Below are 24158 nucleotides of genomic sequence, written 5' to 3' on the forward strand. Positions count from 1 at the left end.
TACCTTTTCAGTGAAATCCTTCATCTGCTCACGGGTATTGTGACAGCCAACTGCCTACTCCACAGCGTCCAGGAGGCCCTTCCCCACCCGAACCTTGATTCGTCCCCTTGCTCAGGAACAACCAAAGAGGAGTGGTGAACTATTTTCTGTCTAGTGTTGGTCTTTATTGTTTGTTTTTCCTTTTTTATTTGCTTCCTGTGGTCACCTGTCTTTCAGTCTTTTCTATTGGCCTCTGAAATTCTGAAGGGCAGTGACTGTCCCAACAGTTTCTCAATGAACTGTGTTAGTTCCGTGCATCTAACAACTTGGTACACAGTCCTTCAGTGTCTATCACACCAACAAAAAACAGGATGGACACTTACAGGTCTTTAAAAGCACTTGTTGACTGACAGATACCTCACCTGTTCATGGCAACGCATGTGGCTTTGTAGACCACTCATGTGCCTGCTCTTGTGCCATGGTAGCCCACTCATAATGGGCACGAAAGGGGTAGGTGGGAAATCTGGACTGTTATTTTAAGATGGTGGGGGGGAAAGTTTGTTAGGAAATATCAGTGTCCAGGTCTGTGGGAAAAATCTTTTGAGGCAGTTCTTACTGGACATTATTTTCTTCCTACCCAAAGTCCTAGCGCTCTATGAAACCGGCGTCCCAGCTCCGGTGGTGCGTGCGGGAGGGTCTGTTGTTGGAGGTGTTGCAAAATAAGTGTGCACATTCACTGATAGTGCAGAAGACTTTGCTGGTGTGAATTTATCACGGGAGGCCCTTCTGATGGAACCTTTTCACCTTTCACCGACGCCTTGAACAGGAGTAGCTAGAGTTGTCTGAGAGGACAAGCGCCCAGTGGGCTACCTGGGCACAATGAAGACTGTGCTTGCGCGTGCGCGCGCGCGCACACACACACACACACACACACACACAGAAGCAACAGGGAGACTGTTTCACCCTGCCCTTTCTAACAAAGGCCAGAGGCAGGGATGGTGTCAGACAGACGGGACAACTAAATGGCACTGAAAAAGAAGCGGAGGATAGAAGTGTGGTCGTCAGCTGCTCCCATCTAAGGTTTCTTTTGTTTTCAACCTATTTTTTTATGGAGGAAAAATTAATATAAATACAAGAACTATGTTAAAGATGATTAATTGTGGCTGTTGGAAAAGATTATGTCTATGTGTCCCCAGTATGGCTGTAGGCATTTACGGCTCATCTTTTTCTGGGCCCACAAAACTCTGAGTTGATACTTTCAGCACGGGTGTCCAGATGGGCCAGCCTGGTGATGGCAGTCAACATTCTGGTGACTCTAGAACACAGCACCCTTGCGCCTGTTCTTCTGGAGAGCCACCAGCAAACTGGGTTCTGTGAAGGATAGGCTGACTCATATCCTTCAGGAGCGTGCCATCTCGTTGTTCAAGAATGCTGTATGGCAATGTACGGCCGGGGTCATTCGGGATGTTACTAACAGAAGCACAGATAGCACCTGAAGCTGTTTGGGAAAAAATTCATGGAAGTAGCAGGACATAGGCCAGGCTTCAAAAGATGGGTGGTATTCTTTCACATCAAAAATTATTCTGTTCCTCACCGGTTGTGTATATCTCTACTGTGCTTCTCCATCAGTATCACATCTTTAAGGCAATCATTCTGTTAGTGATCACTGAGCACCGACTGCATCCTAAGGCTAGGCACTATATTCAAAGCAGTCTAGGAGCTGGATTTTGTCACTGCCTGGACCACAGAGGGGACAGGCCTGCAGACAGTCAGGGTGCAGTGAGGTCACTGGTGGAGTGTTAGTCTGAGGAAGGAGGCAGCGGGGGTCTGAAGGAGCTAAAGGCCTCCTGGGAGAGCTGAAGACAGCTTCACATGGATGTTGAAGCTTCCTCTAAAAGGCGGATAGGAGTGAGGAGGCGTTTTTCAGGCAGGCAAGGGCATAGGAGTAGCAGGAAGAGGCATTCTGAGTAACAGGAACAAAAGTGAAACAGCATGGAGGCATAAAAAAAGCACTGTGTTTTCTGGAAATGTCAAGATTTGGGGTGAGGAAGAGCAGGCTGTTGGAAAAGGGTACTAGCAGCAGTTAGCAGTACCACCGAGGCTCTGGCTGTGGCTGCGGCCATCACGGCCATCACGGCCATCAGGGCCACCATGGCAAGTTGTTTTTGCTTTTGTTTAAATTGAGTTGGTTGTTAAATGGTAATGAAAAAAATATAATAAAACATTATTTTAATTAAAAAAATTAAAAGTAATTGACTTGATGCTTTAGAGCAGTTTCACATTCACAGCAGAACTGAAGGTATAGAGACTTCTCATCTGCTTCCACTTGCAAACTTCCCCACTATCACTGTCCCCCACCAGAGTGGTGCCTTGGTTACAAGTCATCAGCCTATACTGACACATCACTGTCACCCAAAGTCTGTTAGGGTTCACGTCTAGAGTGGTACATTTTATGGATTCGGACAAATGTATTACATGTATCCACCACTATAGTATCATACAGAATATTTTCACCACCCGGAAATTCCCTGTGCTCTCTATTCATCCCTCCGCTCCGGCACCCCGGCCCAACCCCTGGCAACTACTGATCTCTTTATTGTCTCCATACTTTTGAGTTTTCCAGAATGTCAGGTAGTTAGAATTGTACAGTGTGTAGCCTTTTTGTACTAGCTTCTTTCACCTTGTAATATGCACTTAAGGTTCCTGCATGTCTTTTCATGGCTCGATAGCCTATTTCTCTTCAGTGCTGAATAATATTCTATTGTGTGGACAAACTACAGTTTATCCATTCACTTACTGAAGGGCATCTTAGTGGCTTTCAAGTTTTGGAGATACTCAGTGGAGCTACTGTAAACATCCATGTGCAGGTTTTTGTGTGGATGTAAGTTTTCAACTCCTGTGGGTCAATACCAACAAGCATGATTGCTGTGTCATGTGGTACAAGACATTCAGTTTGGTGAGAAACTGACAATCTTCCAAAGTGGATGTACCAGCAATGAATAAGAGTTCTTCTGGTTCCACATCCCGACCAGCATTTGTTGTCAGTATTCCAGATTTTGGCCATTGGAATGGGCGTGTCATGGTGTCTTATTGTTGTTTGAACTTGAATTTCCCTGAAAACCAGTGATGTAGGGTATCTTTTCATAGGCTTACTTGCCATCTGAATATCTTCTTTGGTGAGATGTCCATTAAGGTCTTTGGCTCATATTTTAATTACATTGTTTTCTTTTTGTGGGGTTTAAAGAGTATTTTTTGTATGTTTTGGATGACAGTTATCAAATACATCTTTTGAAAATATTTTTTACCATTCTGTGGCTTGTGTTTTCATTCTTTTGAGAGTGTCTTTTACCGAGCAGAATTTTTTTATCTTAATAAAGGCCAGCTTATCAATTCTTCTTTTCACGATGTCATATCTAAAGTTACTGCCAAACGCAAGGTCATTTAGATTTTGTTATCAGTGTGAATATTCTAGACATTTTATAATTTTGAATTTTATATTGTGGTCTGTAATTTATTTGAAGTTATTTCTGTGGATAGTATAGGTCTGTGTGTACCTTAATATTTTTTTTGCATGTGGACACCCCATTGTTCCAGGGCCGTTTGCTGAAAAGACTATCCTTGCTCTATTGTATGACCTTAGCTCCCTGTCAAAGGTCAGCTGATTATATTTATGTGAGTCTATTTCTGTATTCTCTATTCTGTTTCATTGATCTTTTTGTCTACTACTGAACGAATACCACGCTGTCCTGATTACTGTAGCTTAATAGTAAGTATTGAGTTGGGGAGTGCCAGTCCTCCCACGTGGCTCTCCATCAATATTGTAGATGGTGGATATTTTTCATCTCCACATAAACTTTAGCATTAATTTGTCAAGATCCACTAAATAACTCGGCGGGAGTTTGACTGGAATTGCATTGGATTTGTAGAACAAGTTGGAATTAACTGACATCTTGACAATAATGAGTTTTTGTACCCAAGAATAAGGACAATTTCTCCATTTATTTTGTTCCTCTTTGGTTATTATAATTTAACATTTATTTGCCACTTATTGAATATCAAGCACAAGACCAAATTATTTTTTGCATTAGCCCTTTTGACCCCTGAATAACTGCAATGGTTGTCACATTTTGCAGAGAGAACACTGAGGAGTTGCCTAAAGTCGTACAGCTAGTACATGGAACATATGCATTAAGATCAGGCCTTTTTGACCTAGGGCCAAAGCTCTGGAGATGCAGACATAGAGCAGATCTTAAAGGAGCACATATGCCATGCCAAGGGACTTGATTTTACCTTTAGGTGACAGTGAAACCTTTGAGAAATGCAACACAATAAATGATGCGATATATTTATAGGTTAGAGAGATTATTTTTGCTATAATGTGGAGTTCCAGTGTAGTCTTAGCCAGAGATAATAAAGGCCTAGACTGGGGGATATTCAAAAGAATGGAGAAAAGGGAGTGAGATAGCATGCTAAGGAGGTAGGTTCAATAGGACTGAAGACTAACGGGAAGGGTGTATGTGGAATGATGCCCAGCTAAGGTGGACTAAAGGAAGAAACAATGGAAGAGTATGAGTGAGAGCATGAAGTTCTTCGATATACTGGGCTTGAGTTGGGACCTCAGATGGAGATGTCTGATAGATAACTGAGTATAAAACTTGCAACTTAGAAGTCTAGAGCAGAGATGTAGAATCGGAAACCATTTGGCCTATAGATGGTCCCTAAACCCTTGGAAAAGAATCAGAATGCCCAGAGAGAGTCTGCGGAGACACACTAGAAGAAAATACATGCACTGAAATAGGGAATGCTGGTAATTCTCTCAGAAAGACTGTATCACTGAAGGAGCAGGCGAAAAAAGTTGAACCTAAGGAGGCTGATAAAAAGTAGCTGGTCTCGATGAGAATTAGGGAAGAGTATTATCATAGAAATCAAGAGAAAAGAATTCATGAAGGAGAGAATGGTCAGCAGAGTGAAAAGCAGATGAGAGTTTCTTCAGTAAGATGAGGTGTGTGGCGTGCATGGTGCGTTGGTGTGCTTTGCCAAATCGTCCGTCCTTGTGCAGCGTGATCTGACCCGCAGAGCGCGGAAAGCTAAAAACCGCCTTTCCTAGAATCCCCTTGCAGTCATCGCACTGGGTGTGGTTTACTGAGACGAGAAGGACTGAAGGCGTTCCTGATTTTCCTGTAGCAGTTTTGGCAGATGTGCCAAACATCACTAGTTTCTGGGGTGAAGTGCTAGCTCTGGAGTTGGTGGCACTAGTGGTGGGTTCCTGATTGGGGCACCTTCCTAATTCGGGTGGCTCCTGACATAGGCCGTGTTGTGTGGCTGTGGAGCCGAAGGCTTCCTGTGCGGAGCAGTAGCAGCTCCCCTGGTGGCCCCATTATGTAAGGTGGCTGGGGAAATTACTCCTGAAAGCTTATCCAAGAATTTATTTCTTTAGCCTTCCTTATGATTCTGCGAGCCCATTAATATGGTGCAATAAATTTGTTTCTACTTAAACTAGCTAGAGTGGATTTTGTTCTCTGCTACTGAACAGTGACTAATAATGTCTGCAACAGTGTGTGTTGGAATTGGCAACGAGATGGTGATTGGTGCTTTATTGAGAATGATTTCAGTATATTGATGGAGAGAGAAAGCCAGACTCTGCGGTGTTGAAAATCTTTATAGTCTTCTAATAAATAAACAACCACTGGTTGTACTGTCTTATGCTCTCACGCTCAGAAAATGAGATTAATACGTACCAGTGAATAAACATTTGTTAGTGTCTCCTGAGTGGGGTCACTTTAAGAAACAGAGATGAGAGAAGGTCTCTGCCCTCAGGGACACAATGTTAGTTAATGGAAGTGATGGGAATAACTCAGTGATCCATTATTTTAAAAACAGATTTAACTGTTTTATTTTCTTCCTGAAAAATTATTGTGGAAAACCACCCAAAGATGACTTCTGTTAACATTTATAAATAAACACGTATTTTAATCGTATCTATTTCCCCCAACTGCTTGTAGTTGGCACTTTCCTGTGCTATTCAATGTATTTCCCAAACATGAAGAATCATGGCTACCTAACATCCCATTGGTGGATAAATCATAATTGATCTAATCCTCTCCTGTAAGTTGATCGACTTTTAATATCCCCATCAGAAATGGTGGCAATAAAGATTATTGTGTTGCGTACAGAGATTCTTGCAAATAGCTGTGAACCAAGGGTCGGAAATTGCCGAAAGAAGGCTGCCAAAGAGAAACTAATTATAAGTTGCAGTGAGGTCCCTGGGAAGTCAGGCCGCTTCGGGAGGGAGTGAGGGGACAGAGAACAGGCACAGGCGTTCCGGAGCTCATTTCTCATTTTGCTCTCTGCGCCACGAGACTCAGAAATGTTCCTGCCCGAAGAACTCCTTGTTAGGTAATTTCCCTCATCACAAAAAAATAAGGTCAGTGGCTTTGCTCCAATTAATTTTTTTTTAAAAAGAAGCCCTTTATCTTACTTGGTATTGTGCAGGTTTTTAAAAAAATTTACATCAATGACCTAAATATACGCCTGCTTGAAATAATCTTGACTGAAGCCTTCACAGAAACCTAGTCTTTTTCACAACATGGTCATGTCAGAACTTAGGCTTGGATTGGTGGCATGCTTGTCTTTTTCTACTAATAAACCCCAGGTAGTGAGACTTCAGAGGACTTACTGAAAACAGCCTGAAAAGCTCATGCCGTGGTGGGCCTTGCACATGGCCGGCCAGTCCCTCCGGCTGGATCCGGGCAGCCTACCAGGTGGGTTTGGAGTTTGGAAGGAATGTTGAATTAAGATGTTTTTAGTCCATGGGACTTCCCCCAATTTCATTCCCTCAGAGCCTGCTGCCGGCTGGGGTGTTAAGAGCCTTGTTAAAATAAAGCTATTAGTCTTTCTTTCTACAAAAGCAAGGGGCTTGCTGCTTACAGCCAGGGTTCCTTAAATTAGTATGTATTTGTAGCCCAGCATTGCTAGAATCAGCAGTTTCATAAAGCAATGTGCTAAAGAGGCCATTTAACGCCCGTATGTCCCCCGTTTTCAGATTAATGACAGAGGGGAAGATTTAATACCCATTCAAACTTTTTTTTTTTAACAACTCACTAAAAATAAAAGAATAAATCACACAAAATTTTCTGCAACTGTCCAGTGGTAAAAAGTGAAAACAGTTCAAAATTAACATGTCTTCCAGGGTGGGACACACATGTGCCAGTGCTGTAATTTATGTCCCATAAATCAATTTCCCTGAGGAAATTTAAAGGCTGCTCTGATGGGAAGGTGTGCAAAGTTGCCATACAGCTTGTTCACCTATATATAACATCCTCATTTACAAGTGTGTCTCCCTCAGACCGGTTACAAAATAGGTTTCCTGCTGCCAGACACATCGTGAGATTCAGATGCAAAGTTTAAAAATTTGGATGCCATTTTAGGAAATAAGCCTTTCATTTCAAGTTGGTATCCTGACAGATAGTTCTGAGCGCTCTCCAGAAGCTTTCTTTTAATTGCATTGCTCTTACCTAGGCTGCAGTCTTGGCTGGAAGACTTTTGAAGAAATCAACGCGATGAAAACGTCTAAAAAGTTATGAACTTGGCTTTGAGCATCTTCTCATCTTAAGATATCTGCTAAAATGCTGCATATTTGGAAGGAAACTACTCCATTTAAACAAAAATAAATTAATCAAACTAGGTTGCTTAATTATTTCTCTTTGGCAATGTGAAGTATATTATTCCTGAGATGTATTTACAAATGTGGTACCTAAGAGAAGCAAAAGTATACCCACCCGTTCAAACCATTATTTCTGAATGTGTTTATTTTCTCTAATTTAACTTCAGTAATTTTGTTAAATAACTGGGTATTCAGCTTATAGACTAGCTTAGAACATCTGCTAGTTTAGAAAATACAGCAAATAAAAATATTTTAAAAATAACTCTTGGGTAAGCCTTTTAACTATTTTTGTGCCTACAATTCCCTCCCTCGTAAAATGTCGAAGTTCAGATATTGAAGTTGAAATAAGTCCTTGAAGTTCCTTCTAACTTACACACATTTATAAAAGTTATCTTGCATATAGTTTCCACGTTAAGTTCATCACCTACACCTCATTAATATAGTATATGTAGGTACAAAACGATGATTTTAAAGTTGAGTAACAAATGTAGCCCATTTATCAACAACATTACGCAGTTATAAAGTATTTAATAGAATATAAGCCTCAAATATTATGCTAGCACCAAGTATTAGCTATGCGTTAGCCACACGGAGCCACAACACATCTTGATAACCTGAACTCTCTCTCTTCTGATTGTCTTTGGAGAAAATAAAATCAAACATCTCCTGCCCAGCTCTGTTTGTGCCTGGGCCTAAGATACAGTTACCATAGAAACTATGATTGTGGGCACAATTTTACAGACATGGCTTCATCTCTCAGATGCACTTTGTGTGTGCGTGTGCATGCGTGCATGTGTCTTGCCAATAAGCTTGAGGAGCAAACAGGCTCTGCATCTTTAATTAAAGAGCCAGATACCATTCCTCATTTCCTGTCCTCAATCTGTCTACCTACAAATAGAGACAGTGTAACTCTGGCTGAAAGATAAACTCTTACTTAATATGAGACAAAGGTTTGATGAAAAGATGAATATTCCCTAAAAAATTTGTTTACATGTCTTGTGTTTTCCAGGAAAAGGGTAAATGAGAATTTTGTGGGTTCTCGCTTAGCTACATTAATTACTAGATAGTAGTATTCAGTACTTGTTGAATTTGGTTTCTAATTGTTTCTTGGATGTAATATGTGAGTTATTTATTCCTTTGTTGTTTTGTGGTATTGATTCTGTGACAATATTCTCCTAAAAGAAAAAGTTGATCCTCAAAATGTGTCCAAATCTTAAAATGATATAAAAGTTTGTTCATATAATTACTTATGGGTTCATATTATCCCTTTTAACTAATAAGCCTTTTAAAGAATACTCATTGACTGAAGGCTCTAGCAGTCTTAAAATACACTTGCATTTGTAAAGATGAAACAGTGTAACTACAGAACATTGTAAGTTTTTCGGAATGTTTTCTGTGGTTTACTCAGTGGGCAAGTTCCAGGCACTCCCATCTGTGGTGACCGGGACGAAATGGCTCTACAACACTGGAAGGTCAGCATCAAGAGGCACAGTCACCACCACCACCACTTCCATCTCTGCCTCCCTTGACACACGAGGAAACTAGCCAATGTCTCATACAGTGGCCAAGCCAAGATCTGAACTGATATCTGCCAGACCTCAAAATAACGCTTTTCTCACACTCGGTTCTGCCTCCGATTTTGGCAGTGACCATTAAAGTCACCTATGCTCTGTTCCCTAAACAAAGAACTGAGGCATGAGACCTGTGATGATGGGATGTGTGTCTGTAAGCACCCCGAGTGTGTTTATGGTCATCACAGCCACACCACTGAGATGAAATTGCCTAGTAAACTTACTTTACATAGCTAGAAGCATTAATATATGTCTCTATGTTAATTTGGTATATAAAACCTAGAGTTTACTTTATAATAGAGTTGTTGTATAAAAATAGCTTACATTATGCACATTATTTTTTAGTGTTCATGCATGCTGTCAGTCTATTAATTTGATTCACACAGGACATCAGAGTTTAAGCTTCCTTAGAGTCGGGCAATGCCTCATTCTTAAGGCCTGGCATGTCTCCTTGTTCACTAGTATTTATCGAACCAATAAAACAAAAGTTTCAAGTATCTACTCAGTGGCAGTTGAAAGACTCAGCTGATTTTCACATGATAGCTCCCTTTCCATATGTGATGTTTCAGCATGTCATCAAAATGTTTCTGGGAAGTTTTGTAACATCTGTCCCATGATGAGTCTTAATAAGGCTGCCACCGTCCAGCTCTTTCGCTCAGGTAGTCCCGACATTTTCATTTTCCATAAAAATGAAAAAACTACAAGCATTTTTATAATTTAGATTTGAACTCGGATCTGGAGTATAAATCAGTCTTATTAGGAACCTTGATTACGTAATTGCTTAGAGTGAAAGAAGAACTTATAGGCTGAAAATAATAGTAGAGTAGAAGGGGAACCTTACCCGAGAGGGTAAATCACTGGTTACACTGGGCATAACTACCGCTGAGCTGAATGGCTACCGCGGTGCGGCACCTATTTGATTCGCAACGTTACCGGACCCGTGCTACCATTAATGCTGAAACCAGGCACATTAGCCCTAAATTAATGTTAACCCAATTATTTTGCAACTTGCTACTGTGTCAGCAGAGCTCTCAAGTTCTGGAAGGATGAATGAAGACAAGAGGAGGAGAGAGGAAGAATTAAACAGGCATTTCTGAAAACTGATGTTCTTGTGTCAAAACCTGGTTTGAAAAAACCAAACCAAACACATACACTCCTCAGGGGTTTGTATTAAGTGGTGAACAAAGGCTTTCAGTAACCTACAGCAAGCTAACGTTCCAGCTGTATCTCACCCCTCTCATATATGCTCAGTGATTTAATCCCACCGGGTATTTTATGCATCCTGTTTTGTGCCTGTGGCAGAACGCCCACTTCCTGTGGTTAGGTTAGTGCCTTAAACGTGGCAAGGGCTTAATAAATGCTTATTGTGTGAATGAATAAAGCAACAAATGTCGCTCTGATTGGTTGTAGTTAGTGTTGTGGAGGGACAAGAACAGGTGAAAGTAGTAGTGGATATGCAAAACAGATTCCACAGAAGTTGGTGAACACGTTCAAATAGCAATAAACAGAGAAGGGAACCGTAAAAGAGGGGTATGGATAAACAGAAACAGAAAAGTTGCAAAAGAGAAAGGGAACTATGGAATGAAAATAAACTTGGCTACTGCAATCTATTCTAATTTGTAGCGTACATGTAATTCCTGCCCTATGTTTCTCTCAATTGTAAACTTGGGGATAAGTCAGAATACTTCATTCCTCTACCAGGCTGGGTAATATGAATTTGATCTTTTGGAATATATATATATAATCTTTAAAATGTGACTATTTTAAGTCAACACTTAAAGTTGAATTTGATATAGTCATTATAATCATTTAATTGGGCATTGATTCATCTGCACAGAATGCATTACTGACTTCTTCAATTTCACCAACATAATTTCCTTCCAAATTATCTTTTATGTAGATGCTGGAAGCCCAAGTGCTATGAAAACTTTGCCAAAATAAAAAGCCTTTAGATTTCTAACTCTGGCTGGACACAAACCCATGAAAGAGTGTCGAAGAATAATGCCTGCTTGCCAACTGCCAGTGATGATTGCTTTTCGCATAATTAATGGCATTCTTGCTGTTCGAGTACCATTTCCATCCTCTAATAATTTTCATTAACAGAGGAAGTTGCTGCAATAATTCCTGCATCCTGAAAAACCACTGTGGCTTCTATAGACCTTTTAATCAAAATAATGACAATGAGTGAAAGGGGGATGGTTAGAGATGTTAGAGATGTTACTGCAACCCGGGGCTGCATTTCCTTAGTCATTGTTTTGAATCTCCGAAAACTCTCCAAAGGTCTCATCGTGTGGACTTTTATTATATCAATTAGACCTTGGTGCTTTGAGTTCGATAGCACTGAACCATATGAATTCATACCAAGAAGAGAGAAGTATACAAAATTAGTGTATTGGGCAAGTTATCTACAAAAATATAAATGTGAAAACAGAGTATTTCTTTAAAAAGCAAAAACAAAAGATGAGCAGATGCAAATATAAGCTCAGGTCCTGTAAAATATGATAATTGTATAATACTTTAAGCTAAATCTTCTAGTAAGAGGAAGTGACAGACCAGCTGCAAATCATACCCCCAAACCTGCCAATTCACACTGTTTTTATTATGCTCTTGCAAAATCAAGAATTCTGCGTGGGATATAAAATTATGCAAATATACAGAGAGCAACAACAACAAAAATCAGCTCGAGTCTCCTACAGGAGCCACTGAGTGGATATAACTAGCAGCTCGGCAGTGGTCCTGTAGAGAGGAGAAGGCACTGAGTTCATGGCTGACTGGGGTTCCAGAAACCCTCTCTTGACTTCCCCTATACATGGAGAGCAGACACTGACATGAGGAAAGTCTGGGTTCAAGGAGAGTATCCAGTGCTGAGAGTCTTTCCCCTTCTGTCCCTGAGTTGCTTTGGAAACAGTCAGAGCCTACATCAAAGCTTCATTCTGCTTTGCCTAAGATGGCTTTGAAAAAAAAGTCACCTGAGTTACATCTAACCTTAACGGCCTTCTCTGTGAAGCCCACCCAGGGGGTCTGATGATGCCCCTTGAGCAGGAAGCACATGCTCTGTGCATGACCATGGGGCTCAGATCCAAAGGCTGTGCCCAGTGACCTGATTAAAGCTTGAAAACCAGGCACCTAAGCTACTGAGAAAATAGCACAGCAACAATACTTGTGTACGGTTTTCTATATCCACTGTTAAAATATAAAACAGCTGGTTATGAATTGTGACGACTGTAAGAAAAATCTGGTGGGCACTTCCAGGAGAACAGAGCGATGAGCAAGGGCTGGATTCAGGACTTGGATGTCGATGGCACCTGACCATGGGCTTGGCTGAGCTGCTCACCCACTTACTCTAGAGGCTGACCCCTAAGGGATCAGTACGAATTTTCAAAATATCTTTGTGAAATGTGCTCACTGTCTAGTTCCTACATACATAGAGAATGAATTACATATCATCATATGTTATATTCATACAGACTTGTGCAACGATCAAAACATATTCTGAGACATCTGACCCATGCTGCTGCCTTACCAGAGAGGCAGGTGTTGTCAATTCCTTGTATAATTATTTTGCTCAAAGAGAGAGGCATGGCAGTGAGACAATCCTACAGAGCACCATAATTCCTCCAATGTATCTACCATGCCCCTCCATTCTAAATGGAGACCAAGCAGCATGAAGAGTTTTGTATTGGACAGTGTCAGGCTGTGGTGTCTGGCCCACATACAGTGTGGCGTGGTAGGTTAGAAGCACCTGGGCTTGAACTTCACCACTGATTGACTGTGACCTTGAGTAAGTTACCTTCTGAGCCTCTTTTCTCACTTACAAAATGAGCATAATAATAGCCCCTACCTAAGATAGTTGTTTTGAGGGTTCAGTGGTACAACGCATGTGAATCACCAAGCATACATCATACTTAGAGAGCATGTGCTTAGTAAATCTCAGCTGCTCCCACTCTAGCTGCAGTTATGTTGAACCTGGCCTTCCTTTCAGTTAAAGAAAACACCTGTAGACAATTTTTTTCCTGTCCTTTAGAATTCATTTCTGAGCCTCTGACCAGCCCTGGTTTAGCTCAATGGAAGCTTCTTCAGTGATATTTTTCCAAATAGAGTCCCAGGAAAGAGTGAAGAGGGAGGAAAAAAAGCCAGAGAAAGAAAGAGAGAAAGAAAGGTGGGAAAAGGATCACTTACTTTCTGTTGTAAAATTGTCTATTTTCTACACTTTATATAGGAGGAGTGGCTGGAATTATAAGACATTAAAAAGATGACATGTGTATGCATATATATATATGTGTAAGAGTATGTAGATGGATTTACACACACACACACACACACACACACACACAGAATCATCTGACTGCTCTCTTCACAGAAACTACTCAATGCTTAGGATAAAGTTTAAATTCCTAAACACGATGCCGAAGCCTTTCACAGCTGGCATCATCCTGACTGTTGTCATCACCACCATCTTTGCAGGCCTATTTCCTGCCAATTCACCCTGTACACCCCACCCGGGCCTTCTCTACCCGCGGGCCTTCCCCGACCACCACGCACTCCTACTCCCTCACCTTGCCTCAGCTTTTTCCTTTGCCCTTCTCTTCCACCATCAGGTCCTTTGAGAAGCTCTTCAGACAAAACTATTTACTTCCTATTTTCTGGGAGCTTGTTGTATATTTTAAAATCCTTACCTAGAATGGTATCTTTGTTAACACTTACTGTTCAGCACACATTTCAAGCTCAGTAAACGCTGAGTGATTAAACGAATAAGCCATTGAAAACATAATATTGAAGGTGAGATGTAACACAGGCAAGCAGAGAAACACGTGATCCTAAACTACCCACGAAAACAGACTTGGATTAGTCTAGCTGGCCTACCTCAAGAGGCTATTAACAACTGAGTACAATGCTCCAATTCATATGGGAACATTAATTCCATTGCATGGAATGAAGTCAAGAAACAGTAGTCTTTGTGATTTAGGCATTTAACAGTACAGATGTGAAGTGTGTGTTTTATTACAGCACATTGAGCTGTTTGGGATCAAATATAAGGGCAGGACCAAGTGTGAATACTCCTACTGAGGAGGTTTGGAGGAGAGGATGGCAGCTGGGTCCCATCCCGGGACAGAACGGGCTCTGTGCAAAAGTAGGGAGTGGGGCCACCCCCAACTGCTGGCCTCAGCTATTCCATCAGAGCTCCTACCACAGTCCGTTGGTGGGTTTTCCTAAATGAACGCCAGCCAGATTGAGTGCTGCACTGTGGTGGAAGGCCCATCACTGTGTTTGCAAGTCTGAGAGCATCCTCGGCTTCTATGTCCAGGAAGAGGCCCAACCAGGTATAGGCCAATCCAGAGAAGCAAAGATTCTGTGTCTGAAGGGAAGCATCTGTAGCAAGAGGTCAGCAGACAGCAGAAACAAAAGAAAAAGAGAAAGGAAACCGACATCCAACAAGACTCTCTCTAAGCAAAGGAACAGAATCCTAACTTTGGCAGCTGAGAACTGAAAGGCTGGTTCGGTGCCCTTTGGGTGATTTCCCCTATTTTAGAAGAAAAACGTTCATCTGCTCACCGCAGGGCGTCCTCATGCTGCTCCAGTGGGCGATGGCTGTTGAGTGGAAACCTGCACCTGTATATTATCTGCTATTGCTCTTTACTGTTTTGGTGGGCTCAGCTGGAGACCTGTGAGGTGATTTACAAACTTTAGCCTAATATTCCTAACATCCCTAAGATATAGGCAAAGAATATACAGGGATCTTTACTCATGAATGTAAAGAAATTAAGAACAGTGAAATTTTAGGATGAATATCGCAAAGAACTTCCTATGCTGTAATCCATTAGCATGAGGGATAATTTCCCAGGGGGAGCTGATGTGTATGTTGGAAAATGTATAACGCCCATTTATAATGTCTTTGTGACAGATGCAATGCCACGTCCATCTATAAATCAGATTTACCTTCTGTGCGAAGCCCCAGGGTCCTTTCTTACTGAAGGCTATCCTCAAGGGCTCTGACCTGAGAGGATTTAAAATCCAAAGGGCCCAATTACTAAAAAATCCTCCATCATGTAATTGGGTTCTGGTATGGAAAATAACACCAGTATGAATCCGAGTCACTTGGAAGGAAGAGAAGAGCGCCACATCTCCTGGTTCTGCCAATTGGCCCAACGGAGTGGAGGGGCTAGGTCTCTCTAAGCATCTTCCCCTAGGGCTATGAGGAACTCACTTTTACTTTGCAGACAGCGGAACTACATAAATTACCCTGGCAATCCACAAATGAGTGGCTAACCATGTGAAGAACACTGAATTTAAACTCAGGAAGTTCATAGGGGAAACATCATTTTCAATTTCAGGGTCATCCACTGGGAGCAACTCATCTAAACAAAGAATGGGTGGACTCATCTGTCCTTAGGAACAGAGACCAAGCTCCATAAGTCAAAAAGCAGCAAAACTCAAGCGAGTGGGAGCGGGAGGACGCAATGCTCTGAAAAGACAGGCATAGAGCCCCATTCCCTCCATTCCTGGGAACAAAGGAGCATGTGGTTCAAAAGGTCTGGAATCACTATTGAAAAGCTCAAAATTCAATTCAGAATATAACATTTTCAGTGTCATACAGCTTAGTTAACAGCCACCACATAGTTGCTTTGCTTTGTCTTTCTCTCCCAATGGGAATTTAAATACCTGGCCATAGTAAACACCTTTCAAGGTCCCCTATTATGCAGATATTCATGAAAACCAAACTGCAAGAACCTATGGAAGGAGAAAAAGCTTATTAAGGGTTTTCGGGTCCACTCCAATTTTCATTAGGTCTGCTGCCAAGTTTTTATTAGACTCACTCTGATTATTTCTCAACCTACCCTTGTGAATTAACACAATGCAGCACCATCAAGCTTGTTTATAATCGGGAAGGACAATACACCGAGAAATGCAATTGGGGAATAATTCTCTGCTAGTGAGGGCTTGAAAGAGAAACGACCTGATGCCACAGTGTGTTTCGAATTGCTGATTTCTATGTCGCGAAAATTGGGGATCCTTAAAATGTGGGAGCTCGGCTGTTGGGCTGTGGCCTGAGGAGCTGAAGCAAAGAAAGCAGCAGGGAGGTCGGCACGACCTTGTGCAAAAGAAGAAATTACAGAGGTGGTGGCGTGAACTTACCTATGGCATGGAGTGGAACCCTTAAACTGGATAATGTCTCCAAATACCCTGTGGTTTTGAACACTGGGAATTAAAGAGCCCCATGAAATTATGCCCTATATCAGTATTTTCATATACCTCTGAAGCAAATATATCTCTCTTTATGGTACGAATAGTTCAATAATGGTACTATTATTGTGGACTAGAATGGTAATATTCAGTTTGGCCAGAATATTCGCTTATGAACTATAATAAACCACCCTGGCCATGCTGTTTGGGGTTTCTAGTCCCAGAGTTGCTAACTGTTTAGTTTTGGAAGGTGTTATGGCATTTTCTTTAGAGACAGAGAAAGTACCCCAGGAAGGAGTCTCAGGACCAGGACTCTGCCCCTTTCTGTACTCGTTAGTGGGGAACAACCCTGAGGGGACAATAACACACAGACAGAGCATGTGTTAATCAAAAGGAAGGACTGAGATGTCTGTGATGTACATGATCAGTGGCTGTGGCTACTTCCTCTTTCCATTACCTGTGGAACTCTTAGGTGGGTGCAGTCCGTGGCACTGCCAACATCAAAAGGAAGCAGAGCAAATTTGGTCAGGGGCACAGTGCGTCTGCATGTTAGACATGGAGCCATGAGATACGCACAACAGAACTTCATGCTCATCTGTAGACACCTCTCTGTACAGTGGAAACCTCATAGGTCACAATTATGAGCAGATTGGTGAGTGTAATGGCCTCTGGTACAGGCAGTCCTTGCTTCAGCTCCTCAGGCCACAGCCCAACAGCCAAGCTCCCACATTTTAAGGATCCCCAATTTTCATGATACACAGAAATCAGCAATTAGAAACACACTGTGATGTCAGGTCATTTTTTTCTTTCAGGCCCTCACTAGCAGAGAATTATTCCCAAATTGCATTTCTTGGTGTATTGTCCTTCCCGATTATAAACAAGCTTGACGGTGCTGCATCGTGTTAATTCACAAGATTAACTCCTAGGTATCCTGAAAAGTATTCGGGATACTTCTGAGTTGGGCTATAAAAGAGTATAGCAAGCTATACCCAAAGAAAACTCTTTTTACTGTTTTCTAAGCACGTGTTATGTGTTGTATATGCACCTTGGAAAACTAGAAATGACAGCCATCAGTGAGAACCATGAAGTAGACTGAACTTGATAATCTTGCTCCAGGTGACTCACACAGTTTTCACTTGGCGACCTCTCTGGCTTGTTCCCTGCACTGTCCTGCCTGCTCCCCTTGCTCTGTCCGCACATTCTCCTCTCTGCTCCTCTGCTTTGCCAAGCAAGGTGCTACCCCCGGGCCTTTGTATGCCCATTTCCCCCTGCCCTGGAATGTCTACTCCTCCAGACGTCCACATGCTTTTCCTCCTTTGCTCATGTCTTTGCTTAAAAGTCTCTCCAGGGAAGCTTCCTCTGACCACCTTATAGGAAACAGCCCAGCATCATGCTCTGGCCCCTTAGCCCAGATTTATTTATTCATGGACATGACCATGGCCTGCTAGTCGCTCTTCAGTTGCTTCTGGTCTATCTTCCTGAGAGCCAGAACTTGATGTCTCTCCCTATCGCCTAGACCAGTGCCTGGAAGACAGTCGATAAATCAATATTTAAGTGAAAATGTTATAAATCCCTTTCTAAACATCCATTTGGCCTTTTGTTACCTTCCTTTTCCTTGCTTTTTATTTTTTCTTTCTTCTCTTTCCAAAGACCGATGCAAATGCAAAGAGCGACGTAAAGAGTGACCCAACTCAAGAAGTCTTTTAAGTTCCTTTTCTAGGTCTGTTAGAAGTGGCTGGCTGTCAAATGATTCCTTCTTTTTTTATCTCTTAGAAATTTCTATATGAAAATCTTTGTCTTTTTATAATTTTAGTATATACTTTCTTAACTTTGAGAATGATTTTGGTCACATAGGAGTGATTTAACTAACCCTTATGTTTTCTGTTCTTGATTTTTAAATTGGGTGATGAAAGAGTGTGTTAAAAATGTATATTTAACAATTAACCTGAAAAAAGATGTCTCTTGACCACAAGCTTCATTCTCATTTTGCATAATAGGTGGCAGGGGTTTGGGAGCGAGAGAAGTAAGGAGTGTGATGAAAATGAGCTTTTATTCCCAACATTTATTATTTTGAATTAACCTGTGAAAACTTTCATACGCACAAAAAATCTAGTGGCTCGGGCAGTAAAATAAGCCACTTAAAGCTCTGTCTAGAGAGAGTATGCACTTCATTTGTTGGTCTTCTGCCGTCAACGGATAAAACGACACACCCAGGCACCGGACGGTCCCCACTCTTCAGTCCCACAGCTGAATGGCTTTACTGATGATTATTACCCCCACACCCTTCCTGTGGGAGAAGAGGATGCAAAAATAAAAATGTATAAATTTGGAATGGCTACATCTTCAAGAGAATACGTGTAATATTTTCCTTGAATGAGAAAAGAGGGACGGACATATTTTGCTTTCCTTTCTTTGCAATGGAAGTTGAAACAGTGATTTTGTGTTATTATAACACTCATCACTTCTCCTTCTAATTTGGATGGTTTTTCTAATAAAGCTCCATTGATTCCACTGAAAGGAATTCCTCCTGGCAAGAGCAGAACACACACACTGATTGCTAAATATGCGGCAATTATCATATTCAGCAGCACACTTTAATATCTTATTTATAGATGTACCTATCTGTAATTTGCTTTAATTAAGTTGCATTGATTTTAATGACAGGAGAGAGCATCAGACAACGGGCTGGTGTCACACGCTCCTGTGAGTCCTGGTCTGCCACTCACTCTCTGGAGTTGCACCCTCTTCTCCCACAGGATGGGGCGGGCCTGTGCCTCACCGACTTTTAGCTCCAGGCAAGCCCGTGCAGACTTAGTGACGTTTCAGAGAAATTTTCAGTGTTTGCATCTCAGAATTTATCCTACTGCTAATAGGGCAGTATGAATTGAAAGGTTGCTATGAATTTTTGGTTGAAAATGGCAACTAAATTTTAAGATGGCTTCACTCGTGTATAATGGCATCACCTGCCCCAAGTCAAACTCCTTCAACAACTTACTCTCAACCAGGTGTGGCTAGCAGCATTATCTTGCAACCCCAGTTGCATTGCCAGTACCACCACACAGATCTCAGAAGGATCTTGGGACCTGAGGCATTCTTGAATTCTTAATTATTTTTCACCTCCCCTCCCATTGAAAGTTTTGAGAAAACTGGAGACAAGAACTTTAAACAGTTTTGCCTTTCACAACACCGATGTTCGAGAGCGAAGGCTGGCTAAACACAACACAAAGAAGCATGAAGATAGCAAGTATATTTTTAAGGGCTCTAAAATATTACTCATCATGACCAGAAACCATTTCTCTTTCCTTTTTAATGGATGAAGATGTAAGCACTGATTCTATAAATCTTTGCACCTCGGAAGGTGCCAACACTCATTTTGTATAAATTATCCGTGTTAGAATGCCAAGGCATGATCACAAAGGAAAACTCAGACAGTTACGCCAGTGCTTTCGCAGATTCTGGTCACCATTTTTCACTTACTGATTATTGCTACAAGTGTTGATTAATAGCGGTGCTCACACTGCTAGAACGCATTTCCCTGGAGGTAAAGAAAACATTCAGGGAAAGAAACAAAAAGAAGGAAGTGAAGCAAAATCATCAGCCCGTCCTTCCGCTTCTCTGTAACAACCCTGCGGAGGGTGTGCAATCCTGGATCCTGGTGATCTCCGTTAGCGCATTCTGAGCCATTACACTCCACAGATCATCCATATGCATCAGATCACCAATTTGTCAATCAGTCTGTAAGGCAATTAAATGTTCCCTAATCTCCCTTTCCCCCGCCCCACCCTCCAACCTTGGGAAAGAAGAAAATGACACAAGCAGCAGGGCTCGGAGCGCGGTGCTCGGTGTTAGGGCAGCTCCCGTGTCTTTGTGCGCTTCCTGTTGCTTCCACGGCAACAACGTGCAAGGCTGGATGGAGTTTACTGAGGCTGATTAGCTTATACTTATTTTTCTCTCATCAGTAATGCCATACCTCTTATCCATGGAGGGAAACTAATGAATCGAGTTTAGGGAGCGAGAGCATTTCTTAATAAATGCAACACCACGGGAGGTATGACAAACACAGATGAGACTACAGTGGGGGGTGGGGGGCAGAGCACAGCCTGGCCACTCGACCTCAGGCCCTGTGGAGACTTTCGCTGGAAAAGTGGTTGATCTTGAAGACTCTCTGTTTCTTTTGTCCAGCTCAGTAAGATCATTTCCTGCTTTGTGTTTTTCTCTCTCTGGGTGGCTTTTTGCCATTAATCTTATGATACGCTTTTGTTCTAATCTTAATTGTCTCTAATGAGGAAAAGACCAGGGATAGCTACATTTTGCAGTTCCCCTCTTGATTTAAGTGGAAAGACTAATTAGTAGAAATTATGGTCAAAGACCTTGAGTCCCATAAGTTGCAAGAAGAAAAACAAGTGGATTTACAATATTTTATTTTCTCGCACAGAGCGTGCAATTTAGTTTTTCCTCATGGAGTTGGGTTTAAGCTCGTTTTGGCTTTCCTACATATGCTTTTGTGCAGGCCCAAGTCCATGTCGATACTTTGGGGTCAGAATCCCTCTCCTTTGGCACCCCATCCTTCACTCCCCTCTGTCCTGGCACTTCTCCAGTGATTCCCTCCCCCCCACCATCAAGTTACTTTGTGACAATCCTTGTCCACCTGATTCCTGCCTCTACGTCACAGCCTTTCTTTCCTACTGCATCTTCTTGCATCCTTAGCACAGGTCTCTGTGTGACCAATACGGGAAGGTGTTTTTCTTTGCTTTATCTCTCACTGGAGAATCATTTTGTAGATTAGGAAGGAGAGGCATCAGTTCAGATCTCATCCCTCCAACCATCCACAGGGTGGGACATTTTGTTCCATGATGAACTTCCCTCTGACTCTGTGTCATTCTGTGGGAAAGTGCGATGATTCTTAAATAGTTAAAATTTTCCTCTTGTAAGGAGGGAACAGAAGTTCAGAGGCAAAAAAGCACACTTTCCTACCTAAATGTGGTAAAGAAGAGTTGCAGACTTTGGGTCATCAGATCTGGGTTCAAAGCTAATCCTGTGGTTGCCAGCAATCCTGTAACTGTTCTGAGGCTCAGTTTCCTTGTCTGTGAAAATGGGTTCCTGTCTTCACTGAATTGCATAGAGGTAATGGTGTGATAACATCTTCCAAAATATATGGCAGTACATAAATTACCACACACACATATATGAGGTGTTGTTTTAAAGACAACGCTTTGAATGCATAATAATGGCCACATGAGCGTGTGTTGTTGTTGCTTAGGTAACTGCAATGTTGCTGAATTCTCACTCTAATACCTCCCTTTAGTGGGTCATTCATGTTTGGCATTTGTGGAGAGAAGAAGCAAGGCAAGGGACCAACAGTGCAAAGCAGATGAGGGAGTGAACAGGGAAGGCTCCCACAGATGAAGCAGCCTCATTGGCAGGTGTGCTCTTGCTACCTAAGCATTTGCTGGTTCCAAATGCTCTTGGAACCAGCATTTGCCTTTGGAGCTACTGGGGAGGAGAGGGTGCTCTCTCAACATGGCAATCTCGGCTGGTTATATCTATAGAATCTCAGCTATTAGCTATTGTACGAACCAGAACACACTCCATTCTTGAAGGAAGTAAACAAATCAGAAAAGGGGGATATAAAAAGAAGGAGATGGTAATGATTTGATAAATGTCTAAATCATTTTATAGCAACCACAAAATCCTTATTTTTGCTACCATAGAACTGACTACTGTGAAGCGGCATTGCATGGAAATTAAGTGAATGCTCTTATGATGTTGGTGCCTACGCCTCATCTGAAGTCCCGGAGTCCTGCTAAGCAGTTGCGGGTGGTTCTGGTGGCAAAAGCTCTCAAACACATTAGGATAATACTTTCCCCCCAAACATCAGTGGCAACTTATATGCGGCAGAGGACACGGTTTAATATTTCTCAAGTTGCAGCTCTGAGGTTAGAAGTGTGCAGCCTTTCAGTTCCATATGCTCGCACATGCCACTCTTTGGCATCTTGGGTTGGAAATGGGCACACCCTATGGACATTTCATTCTTCACGGCGCTGTTGGGTGGTACCTCTCTTTGCCTGCTCATACCCAGTTGGCAGTTGGTATAGTTTCTCTGTGATCTGGTATCATCTTTCACTCATGCTGCCAGATGGATAGCAGATGGGTAATTGTAGCCTATGCCTGAGTCCCGTGTAGGTCCATGCCGGAGCCCGTGGGCATGGACCTGTCAGTGAGCCGGCTATGATGGTGCATCAAAGAAATAACGTAAAACTACATGCATCTGTTCCCTGCTCTAATAACCTGAAAAAAAGTGGAAAAAAGAAAGAGCAAAACTTTTTAAAGACACGCTTTCCTTTCACTAGATGTCACATCGGTAAGAAGAGGGGGAGAAGAACTGCAGAGTGGCTTGTGGATGTCAAACTCACTTCTAGCTAATGGCACCTCCAAAAAACCACCAACTCAAAAAGGCATGTTAGTAGAGAAAGTGAAGTATAATCAATATGTTCCTTTTTGGTGTACTGAAAATATTGGCTCTCAATTACAGAAGCACAGCTTCTATGTAACATTTTCTGAAGTAGAGCATGAGAGAGAGAGAGAGAGAGAGAGAGAGATCTCAGATTTGAAAGGTCTCGGTGATGCCCAGGGAAGAGGGCAGAGTCTAGATTAAAAGGAGCGAGCAAAACAGACCTGTTGGAAGAACTCAGCTCTAATCTCTCTCTCTAAACTGATGCCTCTGTTGCCACATATACCAAATTACATTTTTAAAAATATCCTGGTGGATCATCTGGTTGTTTCAAGTGTGTGTTTCAGCAGTTCATTATGAAAGTTTATTTTCTAAATTAACTACAAATAAGAGAAGTCTTCTAACCATTCACTCATGCAATGCTGTCAGCTGTTTTTTTTCCACAGACATCAAAGCATGTCCCTAATCCATGCCTGGCTTTCTTCGTGGAGAAGTTATCACAAACAGGTTATGTGGTCCCCTAGGTTACTACGGAAACTCTTTTCTGTCCATCTACTTATAATGGGAACATTTGCATTAAAATATGTTGGGAGTTAATTTTTTTAACGCTCAAGTGGGGTCATGCTACCATATCCATGTCTATATCAAAGTCCATGAACATACATTGATTTAATCTGTAAAAAGACACGAATGAGGCACGCACCTATTGGTATCATTGCCTTTACATTAGGTGGCTGTTTGGAACATTGTAAAAGACACTAACCAAATTAGCTTTTGTTAAAAAAAAATAATGTTAGTGGTGACCCTCTAGCTGTCATTCCTCATTATACTAATTTGCCGAATATCCACATTTGTATTATCTCTGACATGGACGGAATAGGCCGGAGATGAGAACACGGGGCAGGTGTGAAGCGTTTGTACCCTGTCTTCAGAGATTACTGGATGACAGGACTCATTACTAGATGACCTGACTCAAGAATTGAACTCTTGATGTGGACCATCAAGAATTCAATGTGGCAAGCATCTGTTTAGGGGCAGCAAAGCAGTCAGCACGAGGCTGGACACAATGTAGGTTCAAACGTGCATAAGATCTAATTCGAGTAAGTTCTGCGAGGGCCCCGGACGGGATACGACTGAGCCTTCCCTCCTGGTGCAGACAGGAAATGGTGGAGAAGCACTGACCGGAAATGGGAGTTGTGGCTGCAGCAGCTGCGGGAGGCTGCACGAGGGAGATTATTGTGGCAGCGTAGACATACCAACTGCAGGTGGCTAATGTGGCTACTGCGCTACCTTCTGGATCCCTTGTGTAGAC

General features: G+C 42.0%; 1 protein-coding gene across 2 annotated transcripts in view; it reads right to left on the reverse strand.

The window, feature by feature from the left end:
- Nucleotides 1–24158, reverse strand: part of PARD3B (par-3 family cell polarity regulator beta) — a 977832-nt gene that overhangs the window by 57073 nt on the left and 896601 nt on the right. The window lies entirely within an intron of this gene.

Source organism: Artibeus jamaicensis, unplaced genomic scaffold (assembly GCF_021234435.1).
Source record: "Artibeus jamaicensis isolate MK-2021 breed Jamaican fruit bat unplaced genomic scaffold, CSHL_Jam_final contig_1015, whole genome shotgun sequence".
In the NCBI taxonomy this organism is placed as follows: domain Eukaryota; kingdom Metazoa; phylum Chordata; class Mammalia; order Chiroptera; family Phyllostomidae; genus Artibeus; species Artibeus jamaicensis.